The sequence below is a fragment of the Ovis aries genome, chromosome 2, assembly GCF_016772045.2.
Source record: "Ovis aries strain OAR_USU_Benz2616 breed Rambouillet chromosome 2, ARS-UI_Ramb_v3.0, whole genome shotgun sequence".
Classification (NCBI taxonomy): Eukaryota; Metazoa; Chordata; class Mammalia; order Artiodactyla; family Bovidae; genus Ovis; species Ovis aries.
In genome coordinates, this window is record NC_056055.1 from 127,088,726 (window position 1) to 127,109,347 (window position 20,622).

The 20,622-nt window shown below is 38.1% G+C and overlaps 1 long non-coding RNA gene across 1 annotated transcript in view; it reads left to right on the forward strand.

Annotated features, from left to right (window-relative positions):
* The window catches only part of LOC132659259 (uncharacterized), a 55,752-nt gene that overhangs the window by 12,770 nt on the left and 22,360 nt on the right, over positions 1-20,622 (forward strand). The gene's annotated exons all lie outside the window — the stretch shown is intronic.

The following is a 20,622-nucleotide window of genomic DNA, read 5'->3' on the forward strand; positions in this document are numbered from 1 at the left end:
ACAATATTTATGTATAGTTTTTTAAACGTTTCTAAATGTATTTTTAGAAATACACACAACCCAGATAATTATGATGGTGTGATCACTCACCTAGAGCCAGACATCCTGAAATGTGAAGTCAAGTGGGCCTTAGGAAGCGTCACTACGAACAAAGCTAGTGGAGGTGATGGAATTCCAGTTGAGCTATTTCAAATCCTGAAAGATGATGCTGCGAAAGTGCTGCACTCAATATGCTAGCAAATTTGGGAAACTCAGCAGTAGCTACAGGACTGCAAAAGGTCAGTTTTCATTCCAATCCCAAAGAAAGGCAGTGCCAAAGAATGCTCAAACTATGGCACAATGGCACCTATTTCACACACTAGCAAAGTAATGCTCAAAATTCTCCAAGCTGGGCTTTAATAGTGAACTGAGAACTTCCAGATATTCAAGCTGGGCTTAGCAAAGGCAGAGGAAGCAGAGCTCAAATTGCCAATATCCTTTGGATCATTGAAAAACCAAGAGAATTCCAGAAAAACATCTGCTTCATTGACTATGCTAAAGCCTTTGAGTATGTGGATCACAACAAACTGTGGAAAATTCTTTGAGATGGGAATACCAGACCACCTGACCTGCCTCCTGAGAAACCTATATGCAGGTCAAGAAGCAACAGTTAGAACTGGACATGGAACAACAGACTGGTTCAAACTTGGGAGAGGAGTACGTCAAGGTTGTATATTGTCACCCTGCTTATTTAACTTATATGCAGAGTACATCATGAGAAACACTGGGCTGGATGAAGCACAAGCTGGAATAAGATTGCCAGGAGAAATATCAGTAACCTCAGATATGCAGATGACAGCACCCTTATGGCAGAAAGCAAAGAACTAAAGAGCCTCTTGATGAAAGTGAAAGAGGAGAGTGAAAATGTTGGCTTAAAACTCAACATTGAGATAACTAAGATCATGGCATCTGGTCCCATCACTTCATGGCAAGTAGCTATGGAAACAATGGCAACAGTGACAGATTTTATTTTGGGGGGCTTCAAAATCACTGTGGTCAGTGACTGTAGTCATGAAATTATAGATGCTTGCTCCTTGGAAGAAAAGCTATGAAAAATCTAGACAGCATATTAAAAAGTGGAGACATCACTTCGCTGACAAAGGTCCGTATAGTCAAAGCTAAGGTTCTCCAGTATTTAAGTATGGATGTGAAAGTTGGACTGCAAAGAAGGCTAAGCACCGAAGAACTGATGCTTTCGAACTGTGGTGCTGGAGAAGACTCTTGAGTATCCCTTGGATCACAAGGAGATCAAACCAGCCAATCCTAAAGGAAATCAACCCTGAATGTTCATTGGGAGGACTGATGCTAAAGCTGAAGCTCCAATACTTTGTCTACCTGATGCAGAGAGCCGACTTATTGGAAAAGACCTTGATGCTGTGAAAGACTGAAGGCCAAAGGATAAGGGGATGTGAGCACATGGGTTGGTTATATAATGTCACCTAGTCAATGGACGTGAATCTGAGCAAACTCTGGGTGATAGTAGGGGATAGGGGAGCCTGGCGTGCTGTAGCCCGTGGGGTTACAAAGAGTAGGATATGTCTTAGTAACTGAACAACAGCAAACATTTCCTTACATGTAGATAAATAATACAAGTATTTATGATGACATGATACTGTATTTCTTACTTGCTTCAAAATAATACAGGGTAGGGTCAATGACTACATTGACGAAATTGTTAGCTTTTGAAGTTGGTGATGATAAATGGAGTTCACCAGATATTTCAGTGATTCTTATATTTGAAATCTGAAGCAAAGTTTAACAGGACTCCAGTGAATTATTATAAAGACTGAAAATTTGCCAGATATTTAGGGAAATCAAAATGGAAAATGGATTTATAAAAAAAAATTATTAGGTAATTAATGATTAAATTGGATATAATCACAGATATTCAAAAATATAAATTTCCTAAAATGATCAAAGAAGGAAGTATTATCCTAAAATAATAATCTACATTGATTACTATGTATGAAATGGAAAATGTTTTTATGGTGATAATAAAAAGTTATCAGGTCCAGATTGTTTTATACCTGAATTCAATCTAACTTTCAAAGAACAAATAACTCCTCTATTATTTACTATTTCAGACCACAGAAAAAAACTATAATTAATTTTTCAAAGATAACCTTATTACTGAGTACTAGTAAGAACTGTTCAAATGTATTTGTGAATACAAACACAAATATAAAAATTAGTGAGTTAGATTTAGCAATGTATTAGAGAGTAATAATAATTAAGTGATTTTTTTAGTTTTCAGGGTTGAAAGATAATTTAATATCAGGAAATCTATTAATATAAGACTTTACCTTAGCAGATTATATAAGAAAAACCATGTAATTGTGTTATTGATATTTTTCTTTTCAGTATTGCCGGCATATTTGGAAGGCATATTTTAGTTCAGCTCTCACCCAGTTTGCAGATAGCTCCTGGAGCAACCAGAACATTTTCCAGTCAATAAACTTTGTAGTGCAGTCAGGAAAGGAAGTGTATAGAAAATCTTTTTCAGTTCCCTTGGAAGAGCAGTTTGCTAAGGCCATCCAAATAAGTTCAAATTGGTTTAACCAAACTGAAAGACTTCACTTTCACTTTTCACTTTCATGCATTGGAGAAGGAAATGGCAACCCATTCCAGTGTTCTTGCCTGGAGAATCCCAGGGACGGGGGAGCCTGGTGGGCTGCCATCTATGGGGTTGCACAGAGTTAGACATGACTGAAGTGACTTAGCAGCAGCAGCAGTAGTATGTAGTATGGAATCATTATATGATATATAATGATTAAGATTGCTCTAATGACTAATTGAATAGATTTTGTGTCTAATTAAAATGCAAACTATCTCAGCAGGGATAATGTATTCAGCTCCACTTGCCAATTACAACAAAGGAGACTTCATTAGGAAAGTGGAAAGGAGGACAAAGATATTGGATACTTAAGATGGGGAGAAGGGTGCAGCATCAAGAAGGCAAAAGTATTTCAGGAGAGCAATTTTACTGACCTAACACTTCGGCTTAGCGTGAACCCTGAATGTCTATGCTCTAATCACAGAGGCCTCATCAGGAAAGAGAAGGGCAGATTCAGAGGGAGGGCAGACAGGAGAGGAGATTAGCATTTACAAAGTATTAATACTTTCCATGGTGCCAGCTTTTGACAGGTATTTAATAATGTGGGTACTATGATCACAATTTTTAAATAATGAGACAATTTTAGGAAGGTTAATATCTTAAAACGCTAAGCCAAATTTTAATTCAAGTTTGCATGACATCAAAGTCATTATTCCTTCTCCACTGACATAAAGAATATTCAACTATATAATTTTCTTCAATAATGAGATTATGAGATGAGTAGTACATATACATATTATGCAAAGTATGCAAATATTTCATTAACTGATTCATTAAAAACTTTAGTGAGATTTAGAAGCAAAAAATGTCCTTTTTTGTTACATGATAAGAGAACAGCTAGCAAGAATTATTTTGTTTCTTTAGGCATTAAATTTAATTTAATGTTCAGTTTAGTTTAGTTGCTCAGTCGTGTCTGTCTCTTTGCGAACCCATGAATCGCAGCACGCCAGGCCTCCCTATCCATCACCATCTCCCAGAGTTCACTCAAACTCATGTCCATAGAGTTGGTGATGCCGTCCAGCCATCTCATCCTCTGTCCTCCCCTTCTCCTCCTGCCCCTAATCCCTCTCAGCATCAGAGGCTTTTCCAATGAGTCAACTCTGCATCAGGTGGCCAAAGTATTGGAGTTTCAGCTTCAGCATCATTCCTTCCAAAGAACACCCAGGACTGATCTCCTTTAGAACAGACTGGTTGGATCTCCTTGCAGTCCAAGGGACTCTCAAGAGTCTTCTCCAACACCACAGTTCAAAAGCATCAATTCTTCGGCACTCAGCTTTCTTCACAGTCCAACTCTCACATCCATACGTGACCACTGGAAAAACCATAGCCTTGACTAGATGGACCTTAGTCGGCAAAGTAATGTCTCTGCTTTTGAATATGCTATCTAGGTTGGTCAGAACTTTCCTTCCAAGGAGTAAGTGTCTTTTAATTTCGTGGCTGCAATCACCATCTACAGTGATTTTGAAGCCCCCCAAAATAAACTGTGACACTTTCCACTGTTTCCCCATCTATTTCCCATGAAGTGATGGGGCCAGATGCCATGATCTTCGTTTTCTGAATGTTGAGCTTTAAGCCAACTTTTTCACTTCTCTTTCACTTTCATCAAGAGGCTTTTTAGTTTCTCTTCACTTTCTGCCATAAGGGTGGTGTCATCTGCATATCTGAGGTTATTGAGATTAATTAGACATGAAAACCAGTCAAGCCAACTGTCTCTGTTTGATAGTCAAGTTTTACAAAATTATTTTCGGGATAGGTGTATCTTTTTCTTCCTCTCCCTCTCTCTGAACAATGGATATTTGTATACATGTATGTATGTTACATATATATTGTGCATGCTCACTCCTGTCTGACTCTTGGCGATCCAATGGACTGTAGCCTGCCAGGCTTCTCTGTCCATGGAATTTTCCAGGCAAGAATACAGGAGTGGGTTTCCATTTCCTACTCCAGGAGATCTTCCTAACTTAGGGATTGAACTCCTGTTTCTTGAATCTCCTGCCTTGGCAGGCAGATTCTTTACCACTATGCCATGTATGTGCTGTGCTGTGTTTAGTCGCTCAGTGGTGTCCAACTCTGTGACCCCACGGACTGTAGCCCGCCAGGCTCCTCTGTCCATGGGGGTTCTCCAGGCAAGAATACTGGAGGGGGTTGCCACGCTCTCCTCCAGATATATATGTATATGTATATGTGTGTGCAAATATATGTACATGTGTGTATATATGTATCTATCTATCTATATATATATAATTCATATATATAGCCTCTCTAATATATCATTTAATATATCAGGATTTTAACATTTTTCTGGGCAATTAAAAACTACATGTTGTGAGTTTCAAAAATAATTTTGAACATTGCTTTTTCAAGAATGTCTGTCCTTGAAATGATTACCTACATAAGGGTTTGCAGGTTGTTTTTTGTCTTTAAAGCAGATTAGGAAATAAATTAGTCAGTTTTTCTTGGTTAGAATCATTTAGCTTAAATGCGTGTGGAGCTTATTTTTCTCATATTAGCAGTCTACATTAGCTAGAAAATAAAAATATAAAATGAAAATTAGAAAATAGAAAAATAAAATACATATATAAAATTATATTATCTATTTTTGTATATGAGTATATTCAAGCAAATTATCTTAATATTTTGCCACTTTATCTTTGTAATAAGTTTTAGAAATAGTTTGGGTGTGTCATTTATACATAATTTTTAAAAGATATTGTTATAGTATTTTGCATTCTCATCACAAATTTCTTCAAAACTTACCAACAGAAGATGTTGTCATATTTTGATCCCTAATCTGGCATAGGCAGAATTATAGAAGTTTCCATAATGGCTGAAATGGTATGTGGCTGATTATTAAATAGTATATCTTCACTAGTATTTGGTAGCAACTGTATTCTGATAATAATATGGAAGTTGTTAAGCTTCTTTTTCTGACCTATTATCATTCTTTTCACTCTGGAAAAGTTACTCTGATGTTGTCTAAAATTTAGTCCTGGGGCTATGTCAATATCCGAATGACAAGTCCATTGGATTGGTTAATAACCACTGAATATAGTACATGCACATAAAGGCTTCCCTTATGGCACAGCTGGTAAAGAACTTGCCTGTCAATGCAGGGGACATGGAGTCAGTCCTCGGGTTGGGAATATTCCCTGGAGAAGGAAACAGCAACCTGCTCCAGTATTCTTAACTGTAAAATTCCGTGGACAGAGGAGCTTAGTGGGCTATAGTCCATGGGCTCACAGTCAGACGTGACTGAGTATGCACCCAGGAGGATGAAGAAGAAATGGACAGTGCTTTAGAATGGGGATTCCCAATCTGGAGGCCATAAAATCATTATTACAAGTTAGAGTGAAGATCAGGAATTGTCTAGAGACCTGAGAAATTATCAGGAGCAAGAGGTGTAAGTTTAGTTTAACTGAAGTGGATGTGTTAACAGAAGGGTTCTGGCAGAGCTTACACAGAGGCAGCCTGTCATGAACTCTGCTCAGCTAAACTCTTAAGGTTTCTCAGAGAATCCAGAAGTAACTAAAATAGTTTTTACTAATGACTAGCCAACCTGTTCCAGGGCAGACTGCCCAGACTTGTCATTTTTTTAATGGTTTCCAGCCAATCAGCTTACCCAAAGAAAAGTCAAACAAACAACGTTGGTCTCAGACAATCTGTGTGTTTTTAAATACTTCATCTGCTCTTTGTTTTATAGATTCTGTTTCTGCTATTGTACAAAAGTGTTTAATGACTTACTCATAAAAGAAATCTTTTGTGTGAATATTAACTAAATGTTTCTCAGTTATTTGTTCACAGTCTAAATTCATAATATTTCCTGTGTGTAAACTATTTTAAAGTGTATATGTGCTATCTTATTAAATAACAGTTTATATAAAACACTAATAAATTTACAGATATTTTAATTGTATATTTTCTTAATTAACTGATAATAATGAAGACAATGGTTTTATCATAACCATTAATCAATGAGCTAGTATTTTAAAAATGCCTTTTATTTACTTAGCATGGTCTCTGAAGACAGGGATACCAGTAACACAAAATGTTTAAATAATTATAATTATTCTATTAAGTATGAAAATGATCAGTTTAGACAAATAGTCTAGCAGTTCAGAGGAGAGGTTTAGCAGGCAGAGATGGAGTGATGGAGGGATTGTGGAGTGTGTGGTCATGAAGAAAGTAAAGAACATTTTGTAAAGTTACAATAACCAGAGCAAAGAGGCAAATGATGCTAGTATGGAAGATGGAAGAAATACATGTACAGGAAACATGGAGTTTGTATAGCCTGAGTGCTATCTATTGACAAAGATTCTCTTATTGGCCAAACTCTACTCAGACTTCTCTAAACTCCTTTCCATCTAGGCCTGACTTTTGGATTTCCATCTTCTCTTCATTGTCCAATTTCAGCAAGTATCCTGCTAAGTCAATTAAAAACACACATTTATTTATTTGGCTGTGCTAGGTCTTAGTTGTGGCATGTGGGATCTAGTTCCCTGACCAGGGATTGAACTCAGGCCCCTTGCATCGGATGTGTAGTCTTAGCCACTGGACCACCAGGGAAGTCCCTCTTGTGGAGTCAAATTTTAATCAGTATTCCTCTCCCTGGATATCTGACTGGGTTTCTCATCCTCTGCTGCTGCTGCTGCTGCTAAGTTGCTTCAGTCGTGTCTGACTCTGTGCAACCCCATAGACAGCAACCCACAAGGCTCCCCCGTCCCTGGGATTCTCCAGGCAAGAACACTGGAGTGGGTTGCCATTTCCTTCTCCAATGCATGAAACTGAAAAGTGAAAGTGAAGTCGCTCAGTCATGTCCGACTCTCAGTGACCCCATGGACTGCAGCCTACCAGGCTCCTCCGTCCATGGGATTTTCCAGGCAAGAGTACTGGAGTGGGGTACCATTGCCTTCTCCTCTACCATCCCTCAAATGATATCTGATCACCTTAGCCTACCTTAAACAAGAATCCTACTAAGTTGGTTTAATCAAAGTTTCCATAATCCCTGATGTTTCCTTTCAGTAATTTTCCATCCACTGATTCCCACCCAACCCTTTGAGCCAGTCTCTCTCCCCCACTTCAATATTCTATATTGGCGGTCCCTGTACACATCTTGATGATCTCCTCCTGCCGCCCTTGAATAAAATCTTCCTTATTGTGTTTTAACAAATGTCATTGAATAGATTTTTTTTTCTTTAACAGTACTCAAAAGTGTGAATCATAGACCAGCAGTATAGCCATTAACTGAGAGCTTATTAGAAATACAGAATTTCAGATTGTATCCTACATTTAATGAATTAAAGCAACAGTTTTTACAAGATTTCTCATGTAATTTATACTCACATTAAAGACTGAGAAACATTGCTAGGTGATTGGTTTCCAATGCTTGTCACTAAACCAGGACCGTTTTGGCTAAATAATAATGCCTAGATAGCTTGCTAAAAATAGAAGCCCTCAGAAACCTCCAGCGAAAAGTTATAATTCACTAACCTGAAATTCAGGAATGTTAACAGGCTTCCCTGGGTGATTGTGGTGCCGCACTGCCCTAGGCCTAGGACAGTATCTTCTAACTTTGACTTGATCTAGCTCCAGTCCACTGATTCTCAACCTTGGCAGCACATTGCAGTCACTTGGCAACCTCTTTAAAAATACTGATCACTGATCTCCAGTCTGAAAGTCTTATTTACCTGTGCTGCTGTGGGACTGAGGAATCTATATATTTTTAAAGCTCCTCAGGGACTCTCTTGTGCACCCAGGATTGAGAAATTTGTTGTTGTTCAGTTGCTCAGCTGTATCTAGCTCTTTGTGACCTCATGGACTGCAGCAAGCCAAACTTCCCTGTCATTCATCATCTCCCAAAGTTTGCTCAAACTCACATTCATTGAGTCAGTGATGCCATCCAACCATCTCATCCTCTGGATTGAGAAATACTATTTCTTATAATTTGGTTAAATAGTGAACAAATAGTTAGGTGTGAACAAATGAAAGGAACCTTGGATTTTTTCAAAACAGAAGAGTTACCTATGAGATGGACCTAAGTGGGGGATTATTTCATGGTAGCATTAAAAAATAGATTAAAAAGAGAGAGATAAGCAGGGTGAAAACTACTCATAATAGTGCAATGGAGAACTGTTCTACTGAGACACTAACAGTAAAAATGGAAAGGAAGATTTTGAGAGAAGAAATATTTAGAAGGAAGAATTATCAGGTCTTGGAAACAAAGTTTTAGTAAGAAGTAGGTTTAACAACAAGAGAGTCTGTAGAGAGGTCAAGAAAACTGAATGTTGAGAAATTTCTGTTGGATTGACTGGTGAGGAAATCATGAAGATTTTTTATGGTATTATTTCAATGAAGGGGTGGGAACAAAACTAAAAATGTAAGAGACTGTAGAGAGAATTAACGATAAAGAAAATATGGTTGTGGGGTAACTTCGTTTAAAATCCTTAACCAAGAAAAAAAGAGTGAAATAGTATGCTTCTAAAAAGGAAAAATAGTCTAGTGAAGGTTGTTATTGTTTTAAAGGGTGAAATTAACATGTAAAGTGAAGTTAGAGAAAAGACTGAAAATAGAAAGCAAACCAAAACAGTCATTTAATTTTCTTCTTGAACATTAAAACTATGGAAAAAATTCAACACATATTGGTTGGCTGATGGGAATATTTGTCAAAAGGTGCTGTGGGTTTGAAAAATGATTCAGATATTGTCAGAACAGCTCTCATCACTTTAATCCATGGCACAGGATCACCTGAGACCACTGAGCCATTGTATGATAACAATAACTATGCCTTAAAAACACAACTGAGAAAGAATAACTTCTCATTTTGAGAACTGATCTTTCTTTGTGATTTTGTAAATGGTGGGGCTGGGGTGCGAGGATTTTGCATATCAAAGATCACTTAATCTCTTCGGTCTAGAATAGCTTCTTTGGGGGAAATTGTCAATTAATTTAGAGTTCAAATTTCCTTTTTTTAAAAGTATTATTGAAGTATAGTTGATTTACAATGTTGTGTTTATTTCTGTTGTACACTGAAGTGATTCATGTATACATATATATATTTTCTCATCATGGTTCATCACAGGATAGTGAATATAGTTTCTCATGCTATGTAGAGTAGATACCTTGTTGTTTATCCATCTTACATATAGTAGTTTGCATCTGCTAATCCCAAACTTCTAAATCCTTCCTTCTTCATCCTTCCTCACTTGGCAACCACAAATCTGTTCTCTATGTCTCTAAATCTGTTTTCTATGTCTTTGAGTCCATTTCTGTGCTATAGATATGTTTGTTTGTATTGTATTTTAGAGTCCATATATAAATGATATGTGGTATTTGTCTTTCTCTTTCTGATTTACGTAGCTAAGTATGATAATTGCTAGGTCTATCCATGTTGCTGCAAATGACATGATTTCATTCTTTTTTATGGCTGAGTAATATTCCATTATATACATACCACATCTTTATCCATTCATCACTGACGGACATTTAGGGTGTTTCCATGTCTTGGCTATTGTAGAGAGTGCTGCTATCAACCAACAAAGGCATGTATGTATCTTTCCAAATGATAGTTTTGTCTGGATCTGTGCCTAGGAGAGAGATTTCTCGATCATGTTGCTGTTGTTGTTCAGTTGCTCAGTTATGTCCAACTCTTTGGGGCCCCATGGACTACAGCACACCAGGATCATATGGCAACTTTTGTTTTTTGAGGAGCCTCCAAACTGTTTTCCATAATGGCTGCACCAATTTATATTCCTCCCAACAGTGTAAGAGGGTCCCGTTTCCTCCAAACCCTCTCCAACATTTATTACTTACAGACTTTTTGATGGTGGTCATTCTGACTGGTATCATGTGGTATCTCATGGTGGTTTTGATTTGCATTTCTCTAATAATTAACACTGATGAGCATCTTTTCATGTGTTTATTGACCATTTGTATGTCTTCTTTGGAAAAGTGCCTGTTTAGGTCTTCTCCCCATTTTCCGATTGTATTTTCATTATTGAATTTTATGAGCTGTTTGGAAATTAAACCCCTAGTTGGTCATAGCACTTGGAAATATTTCCTTCCAGTCTGTAGGTTGTCTTTTTCATTTTCTTTCCTTATTTTATAGAAATTTTATTTATTTATTTTTTACTGTGCAAAAATTTGTGCATCTGATTATGTCCTATTTGCTTACTTTTGCTTTTCTTTCCATTGACTAGGGAGACTGGCTTAAGAAAACATTGCTATGATTTATGTCAGAGAAAGCTTTGCCTTTGTTCTCTTATAGGAGTTTTATGGTATCATGTTGTATATATTTAAGTCTTTAAATTATTTTGAATTTATTTCTGTGTATGGTGTGAGGGTGTGCTCTAACTTCATTGATTTGCATGTCACTGTCCAACTTTCCTGACACCACTTGTTGAAGAGAATGTCTTTTCCCCATTGTGCATTTTTCCTCCTTTGTTGAACATTAATTGACCATAGGTGTGTGGGCTTGCTTCTGGGCTATCTATTATGTTCCATTGGTCTATACGTCTGTTTTTGTGCCAATACCACACTATTTTGATTATTGTAGCTTTGTAGTATTGTCTAAAGCTTGAGAGGGTGATGCTTTGTGCTTTGTTCTCTTCCCTCATACCTGATTGGGCAATTCTGGGTCTTTGGTGGTTTCATATAAATTTTATGATAATTTGTTCTAGTTCTGTGAAAAATTTCATGGATAATTTGTAAAAAGTTTTAAAATTTCCTGAATTCTTCTGTGTTTTTCCTCAAAAAGTTTAAAGCTTTGCTTTTAATATGCAGCCTTTTAATTATCTTGGATTTATTTTTCTGCTGTTACAGCATTGTTTTTTTTTTTTTTCCTACTTTAACTTTTCTTCACTGTGCAAGATAGTTTCCCAAGACATATCTGTTCCTTGGTTCTCTATTCTGGTCTATTTGTACTTCTTAGGGCATATTACACCATCTAAAACTATATAATAACCCTTGATACTAGATAGAGTAAGCCCTCCCCATGTTCAATTATGTTTTCAAAATGATCTTTGGCTTTTCATATAAATTCTTTTTAGAACAAGCTTGTCAAATTCATAAAAAATTCTCTGAATTTCTGGTTGGTATTGTAACAGTTTTATTCATTAATTTGGAAAGAGCCTCTGTCCTTGTGTTATTTAGCTTTCTTTTCCACAGTCTTTATAGTGTCTTACATATCTTCTGCCAGATTTATTTCTAGGTACCTTAGATATTTTTTGTGACATTACAAATAATATGATTCTCTGTTTCAGCTAATTATTGGCAGTGTTTAGGAATGCATTTGGTACCTTATATTTAATTAATTGTAATGATTTATCAATCTTTTAGACAGAAATATTGTTTGATAATAATGCCACTTTCCCCCCTCTCCTTTCCAATACTTCCACCTTTTATTTCTTCTTACCTTTCTTTATGATTAAGGATAATGTTTGCTGCTGCTGCTGCTAAGTCGCTTCAGTCGTGTCTGACTCTGTGCGACCTCATAGACTGCAGCCCACCAGGCTCCCCCATCCTTGGGATTCTCCAGGCAAGAATACTGGAGTGGGTCACCATTTCCTTCTCCAATGCATGAAAGTGAAAAGGGAAAGTGAAGTCGCTCAGTCGTGTCTGACTTTTAGCGACCCCGTGGACTACAGCCTACCAGGCTCCTCTGTCCATGGGATTTTCCAGGCAAGGGTACTGGAGTGGGGTGCCATTGCCTTCTCCAAAGGACAATGTCTAGTACTATGTCAAATAATGTAGTAATAGGCAGTATTTTGTCTCTGATTTTAATGGTAATATTTCTAATGATTCACCATTAATTGTGAAGTTCCTAAATGTAAACAATGATTGGAATGTCTGATTCTAGAACTTAACCTTGTATCTGGTATATAGAAGATATTTATTAAATAATTGTTGATTTAATTTTCATTATTCTGTCTGGTATATGGACTTGTATTGGGTAAGAGCATTTCTGTTAAGCATAAAATCATCTTAGAAAATTATATGCTTAAGTGTAAAGTGATTACAGCTTGCATGGAACATCTTAAATTATCCAGAATGGGTGTCAACTTTATATTTAAGAATCTTTTTAAAATAATAAAGAATCTTTCTAATCTCTTTGATAAACATGAGGTAATTACCCCGTGACTGAGGAGAATTGATTCATAACAAGATTGCTATTTTTAAACATCTGTTAATACCAACCCACCAGGCATAAACATTCAAATGTTAAACATTTCATTCAGATGCTATGTTTTTGTGCTTGCCTTCTCCATAAACCATGGTTCTTCAAACTAGGCATTAAGAGAGGGAAGGCAAATTCTGTAGTTTCGCTTCTGTATTAGTTTTCAATTGCTCTGCAAAAAGTTTTCATAAATTTAGCAGCTTAAAACAACGATAATTTATTATCTTAGAATTTCTGTAGGTCAGGAGTCTGGGCACAGGTTAGCTGGATTTTCCACTCAGAACTCAAAGGGCTGCAATGAAGATATTGGTGGTGTCACAGTTCTCATTGAAGTTATTGACAGAATTCAGTTCCTTGCAGCTTCAGGATTGAGGCCCTCATTTTCTTGCTAGCTGTTAACCGAGGACAACGCTAAACAACTGAAAGTCATTCTTTTCTATAGGCAATTCACAACATGGCTTCTTTTATCTTAAATTAACCAGAGAAAATTTTTGCTTTTAAAGGATCACCTAATTAGGTTAGAACCACCCAGAGTAACCTTCATGTTCTGATTTGGAACTTTGATTACATCTGAAAAACTCTTTTTGCCAGATAATGTACTGTAATCACTTGGACTGATATCTCATCATAGCCACAGGTTCTGCACACACTTAAGGGAGAGGAGTAACCAAGAGTAAGGGTCATTGGGGATCATTGTAGGATTATATCACAGCTACTATATAATCATATGTAAAGCATCACTCATCACTTTGCTTCTTCCATTGTCTCAGAGAAACTTTTTTTTCCTTGCTTTTTAACATCATTTTATGAGTGTCAACAAATCTTTCTCTTTTCCGAATATTTGCACATACCTTAAAACTTCCATGTGCCTTAACCTAATAGTTTGATTTTAGCCTTATTTCGTAGGTAAGCTTGGGGCTATCTTTTCCATGTGCCTCATAGTATTTGGATTGGAGAAGGAAATGGCAACCCACTCCAGGGTTCTTGTCTGGAGAATCCCAGGGATGCGGGAACCTGGTGAGCTGCCGTCTGTGGGATCGCACAGAGTCGGCCACGACTGAAGAGACTTGCAGCAGCGGCAGCAGCAGGAGCAGCATAGTATTTGGATAATTGATTAATTTTAACCCAAGAACTTCTGGGTTTCACTGGTTTTAGGCTTTCCAGCTATATTCAAAGCCATATGGACACACATATTCACATCACATATATAGCCATATTCAGAATATTTCTGGTGATTTGTGCCAGAGTTTTGATATTGTCTTGCTGTTAGTAATAGGTCCCTGGCGTAATTTTTTTCTCTTCCAGGTTGAATACATAGAATGTTTTTAAAAATTATGACAGAGCTTCCCTGGGGGCTCAGTGGTAAGGAATCTGTCTGCCAATGTAGGAGACATGGGTTCCGCCTTTGGTGAGGGAAGATCCCTCATGCTGCAGGGCAACTAAGCCCACGCACCACGACTACTGAGCATGCGCTCTAGGGCCGGAGAGACACAGCTACGGAGCCCAAGCACTCTGGAACCTGTGCTCCACAGCAAGAGAAGCCACCTCGGTGGGACGTTCATGCACTTCAACTGGAGAGTAACCCCTACTTGCTGCAATTAGAGAAAAACTCATGCAGCAACGAAGACCCAGCACAGCCAAAACTAATAACTACCTAAATAAGATGATGAGCGGCTCAGGGAATCCTGAAAGGACAGGAAAAATCATTTTAAAGGTCTTTTATCTTACCTTTGGGAGATGCGCACATTATTAGCAGTACCTACATTTTATTAGCATTTTACAGTTTACAAGGTGTCACACCATGTGTTTATGTCATTATGCTTAGCAACACTGTTGTAGGGTAGGAAGTAAGGCCTGCATTGGGATGAGGCAGAACTGAACGTTCAACCCAGGACTTTTGCCTTCAGACAGTTTTTCATATAGCTGCTTCACTACCGCATGAGTAAGAGTTTATAAACATACCTCTTATATTTGCATTAAATAATACAGCTTTCTGGAATTGAAGGCATGCTCTTTTATATAGTCTTATTTTGCGCAATTCTGAACTGGTTTCAGAGGATGAATCTGTCATTTTCCTATAATTTATGTGCAAATTAAATTGTTTTTGAATTAGTTTTATTTTATATTATATTTTGTCTGCTTCAGGCTGTTCTTATATTTCTATGGAGCTGTGTATCTTCTCAGTTAAAAGAGGGAACAAATGGAAAACAGGCCAGTTAATAGATTTACTCAAGGATTTCATGGCCTTTCACACTGACTCTATTCCTTATCATCCACATTTCATTGACTGATAACAAATTTTCTAACAAAAGAAGGACGATAGTAACCACAAAGGAAATATTCATGAGGTCTGGAAATTTATGAGGCTATTATACTATGCAAGTATCTTCTTCTAGGTAGATGGAACTTATAAATATGATAACAGATGGTATAAACTGGTAGATATCAGGTGATTTTTAAAATAAAATTATTTTGTATAAGTAATATAGATAGATGATTGTTGTCATTGTTTAGTTGTTTAGTTGTGTCCAACTCTTTTGTGACCCCTATGGGCTGTAGCCCACCAGGCTCCAATGGTCCATGGGATTCTCCAGGCAAGAAAACTGGAGTGAGTAGCCATTTCCTTTTGCAGTGGATCTTCTTGACCCAGGGATCAAACCTAAGTCTCCTGCTTTAGCAGGTGGATTCTTTACCACTGAGCCACCAGGGAGGCCAGATACATGATAAATTCAAATAAATGAAAAGAATGAGTAGTGAGAAGTGAGTTCTTTTCTTGATCCCATGTTCCAGACCCTGTCAATAGTTTAGAGGCTTGCAGTGAGTACTTGGAGAGGTTTAGTCCTTCTTCAAAATGGGAAAAGGGATTTGCTAATGTTTGAAAGTATAGCCTAGCAGGAGTTAATAATGAGAGGGAAATGGCAGTAAAAAGAGAAAACTTCTGGATATACAATGTCCAAAACAATATTGCCCTTAAACCTGACATGAAGCTGAATGACTAAGAGAACATGCCACTGTTTGTGCATTCTTAGATTTAGCACAACAAAGAAAATATGGAGAAAGCAAGGGAATTCCAGAAAAACATCCACTTCTTCATTGACTATGCCAAAGCCTTTGACTGTGTGGACACACCAAACTGCGGAAAATTCTTAGAGATGGCAGTATCAGACCACCTTACCTGTCAGAAGAGAAACTTGTATGCAGGTCAAGAAGCAATAGTTAGAACCGGAGAAGGAACAAATGACTGTTTCCAAACTAGGAAAGGAGTACAATGCTGTATATTGTCACCCTGCTTGCATGCCTGCTAAGTCACTTCATTCCTGTCTGACTCTTTGTGACACTCTGGACTGTAGCCCGCCAGGCTCCTCTGTCCACGGGATTCTCCAGGCAAGAATACTGGAGTGGGTTTCCAGGCCCTCCTCTAGGGAATCTTCCAGACCCAGGGATGGGAACTGCCTCTCTTATGTCTCCTGCATTTGTATGCCGATTCTTTAACACTAGTGCCACCTGGGAAGTTTTTGACTGTGTGGATCACAAGAGACTGAAAAATTCTTAAAGAGATAGGAGTATCAGACCACCTTACCTGTCTCCAGAGATACCTGTATGCAGGCCAAGAAGCAACAGTTAGAACTGGACAAGAAACAACTGACTGGTTCCAAACTGAGAAAGGAGTATGATGAGTCTGTATATTGTCACCCTGTTTACTTAACTTCTATGCAGAGCACATCATGTGAAATGCAAGACTGGATGAATCACAAGCTGGAATCAAGATTGCCAGGAGAAATAGCAACAGCCTCAGAAATGCAGATGATACCACTCTAGTGGCAGAAATTGAAGGACAACTAAAGAACTTCTTCATGAGGGTGAAAAAGGGAAATGAAAAAACTGGCTTGAAACTCAACATTCAGAAAACTAAAATCATGGCATCTGGTCTCATCACTTCATGGCAAATAGGAGGGGGAAAAGTGGAAGCAGTGACAGGCTTTATTTTCTTGGGCTCCAATATCACTGTGGACAATTACTGAGCCAGGAAATTAAAAGACACTTGCTCCTTGGAAAGAAAGCTATGACAAACCTAGACAGCATATTAAAAGCAGAGACATCACTTTGCCAACAAAGGTCTATATAGTTAAAGCTATGGTCTTTCCAGTGGTTGTATATGGATGTGAGTGTTGAACCATAAAGAAGGCTGAGCGCCAAAGAATTGGTGCTTTGAATTGTGGTCCTGGACTGCAGGGAGATCAAACCAGTCCATCCTAAAGAGATCAGTCCTGGGTATTCGTTGGAAGGACTGATGTTGAAGCTGAAGCTCCAATACTTTGGCCACCTGATGCGAAGAGCTGAATCATTGGAAAAGACTCTGATGCTGGGAAAGACTGAAGGAGAAAGGAGAAGGGGCAGCAGGGGATGAGATGATTAGAGAGGACCACCAACTCAATGGACTTGAATCTGAGCACACTCCGGGAGATAGTGGAGGACAGAAGAGCCTGGCGTGCTGCAGTCTGTGGTGTCATAAAGAGTCACACACGACTTACTGATTGAACAACAACAGAAAACATTTATCACTTTAATGACCTGCTTCTACAGTGTTCTTGCTCACTTTGTTAACAGAGTCCCATTCCCTCAGTTATTTTCACTTGAACTAATCTGTTAGCTATGGTAGGGAAGAACCTTATGTCATTATGAAACCAGGAGGTGTCATGTGTCGGACTGTATACCTCAAAAAGATAACCTCTGGTACCTGGGGGTTGTGGTCATATTTGGATATAAGGTCTTTGCAGATATAATCAAGTTAAGATGATATTATACTGGATTAGGGTAGGCTCTAAACCCACTGACCAGTGTCCTTATCAGAAGGCAACATGCAGACACAGCCACACACAGGAAGAAAGTCATATGATGATGGAGTTTAAAAATGGAGTGATACAGCTGCCAGCTAAGGGATGATAATGATTGCTGGTGATCATCAGAATCTAGGAGAGAAGCATTGAACAGAATCTCCTTCAGAACCTCCAGAAGTAATCAATCTTGTTGCCACATTGAATTTGGACTTCTGCTTCCAGCAATGTAAGAGAATAAATTTCTGTTGCTTTAAGCTACAAAATTCATGGTATTTGGTTAAGGCAGCTCTAAGAAATTAACCAGGAAGAAAGGCATAAAAACTTTTTTCCCCACTAAGATACTAATATGCTAGGCACTGTAATACCTGCATTATCTCATTACTGTTCCTTTCATAGTAGCCTTGCAAGATAAATATTATCCCTGTTTAAAGAGGCAAAAACTCAGGCTCATAAGTCTTGACTAATCTTTCCAAGGTCACACAGTAGATATTCTCTGATAAGGAAGCCATTGCACCACACTATTATTGATGATCATCAATTTACAAAAAAAGACAGCTAAACTTAAAACTGGTCATCTGGGCCCCCCACTACATGGTCTGATTACAGAAGCGTTAGGAGCAAAAGTTATGTCTGCCTGAAATTTCACTCATTTCGTAATTAATATTTCTTTTAAAAATGTGATTATCTGAGAAGGATTAACATATTATGCCTATGAAAATATAAATTTTTCAGAGAGTCTTTTCTTTTCTGATGTCACAGGAGATCTATGAGCTCAAGAACATTGTTTATTTGGTGATAAAGATTAGAGTGCTTTGGCCACCTCTTGTGAAGAGTTGACTCACTGGAAAAGACTGATGCTGGGAGGGATTGGGGGCAGGAGGAGAAGGGACGACAGAGGATGAGTTGGCTGGATGGCACCACCGACGTGATGGATGTAAGTCTGAGTGAACTCTGGGAGTGGGTGATGGACAGGGAGGCCCGGTGTGCTGCAATTCATGGGGTCGCAAAGAGTCGGACACAACTGAGCGACTGAACTGAACTGAACTGAAAGATTAGAGTGGGACAGTGAAAGATACACGGAATGAACAAAGAGGGTAGCAGCATAAAAAATTCTTTTGCTTCAAAATTTTGCTGAGTTTTGGTAATATTTCTTACATATCTTTTGTCCAAATCAGTTTTGTTGTTAGAGCTGACACTGTTATCACTGGAGATTTATATTTGTAATAGTGTGAAATAGGAGAACTAAATGGGAATATTTGGTAGGTAAAGGGCAGTAGATCCAACCAGTCCATCCTAAAGGAGATCAGTCCTGGTGTTCATTGGAAGGACTGATGTTGAAGCTGAAATTCCAATACTTTGGCCACCTGATGCAGAGAGCTGACTCATTTGAAAAAGACCCTGATGACTGAAGGCAGGAGGAGAAGGGGATGACAGAGGGTGAGATGGTTGGATGGCATCACTGACTCAATGGACATGGGTTTGGGTGGACTCTGGGAGTTGGTGATGGACAGGGAGGCCTGGTGTGCTGCAGTTCATGGGGTTCCAAAGAGTCAGACATGACTGAGTGACTGAACTGAACTGAAAGGGTAGTAGAATATAAATGACACATCACTTGTCTCAAGCAACAGTTTGGCATTCTAAATCTGGTTGCAAAATAACTTTTTTTTTTTTTTTTACTACACATAACACATTTTCATTGCAAAATATTTAGAAACCATAGATATGATGAAAGAAGAAAATGACCATTAGCTGTAATCATACCATCCTAGGTCTAGCAATACTATATTTTGGTATACATTTCCAGGACTTACTGTATAAATACTTAAAAAAATTAAATAGGATGAAACTAACATGTGTTTCAAAGCTATTTTCAAGTTTTTAAATATAATGAAAGTATATAATTTAGGGTTAGATGCAGAAAATTTTATTTGGCATGCCTAGTGCAGTTAAAAGATCATTTGAATTTCTGTTAGTTATGTCTTATATTTTAGGTGCAGATACTCTTTGAAGACTAAATAAAAGGACATTTTAAAGGATCATTTTCATTTTGTGTGAAAGTTAACATCTCATTCTAGGGCACGAGAAGAGAGGAGCCTGATTCACTTCGTTCGCTGTCAGTTTATAATTCTGACACAGGCTCACCCCAAATAGATAAATGATGATTTTCTTGTATTTTTCTCAGTTCAAACACATTAAAATGGTTTGAAAATGAAGTTATAGAATGTGCACTATTAATAAACCTCAAGCTGGCTGGCTGGCTGATGAAAGCAAGATCAAGTCAAACCATTTAGATTTTCAGAGATTTTAATTATAACCAATGCTGTTTTGCTACATAAATATGTACTTCAGGTGTCTAAGTTGTTTTTTTTTTTTAGGAGAAAAGTGATGTATTGGTGCTAAGTGAAATGAGGATAACTCGTGGCATGATGTGGTGTCACTATGGCTAAGAAGCTCACCTGTGGTGGGCTGGGTGTGTAACAGGTAGAAAGTAGAATACTGGGTAGCTGTAGTCATTAAGTGACGTGAGGGTGATGAGGACTATATATTGTCTGGACTATGTTAACTGCTTTGGAAGTCTCGAAGAAGGAGGACCACTGGCTCAGATCAGCCAATTACCAACTCAGAAGGCCTTCCCAGCAGTGTTTAAAGTGATTCTCATCTCTTAGGGCCAGAGACCAGACTGAGGCTGGAACTGAATTCTGATGGTAGACAAGATGCAAAAGAAGTGGAGAGTATAGCCAAGACAGGTCTAAGTTGGAGTCAGGGCCCCGAGAGCGAGGACTTGAGAAATAGGGTGAGGAAACTGGCTGGATGTGCCAGAGACTTTTTAACTCTTAATTCTCTTGGGCTGGCAGAAGTGACACCTGTCCATGTACTAGAAAAGAGCAGAATCTCTTTGCCTACATGAGAGATCTCAACAGAGCCAAATGCTTTGAAAAATGAGGCTTTTCCTCCTTAAAATG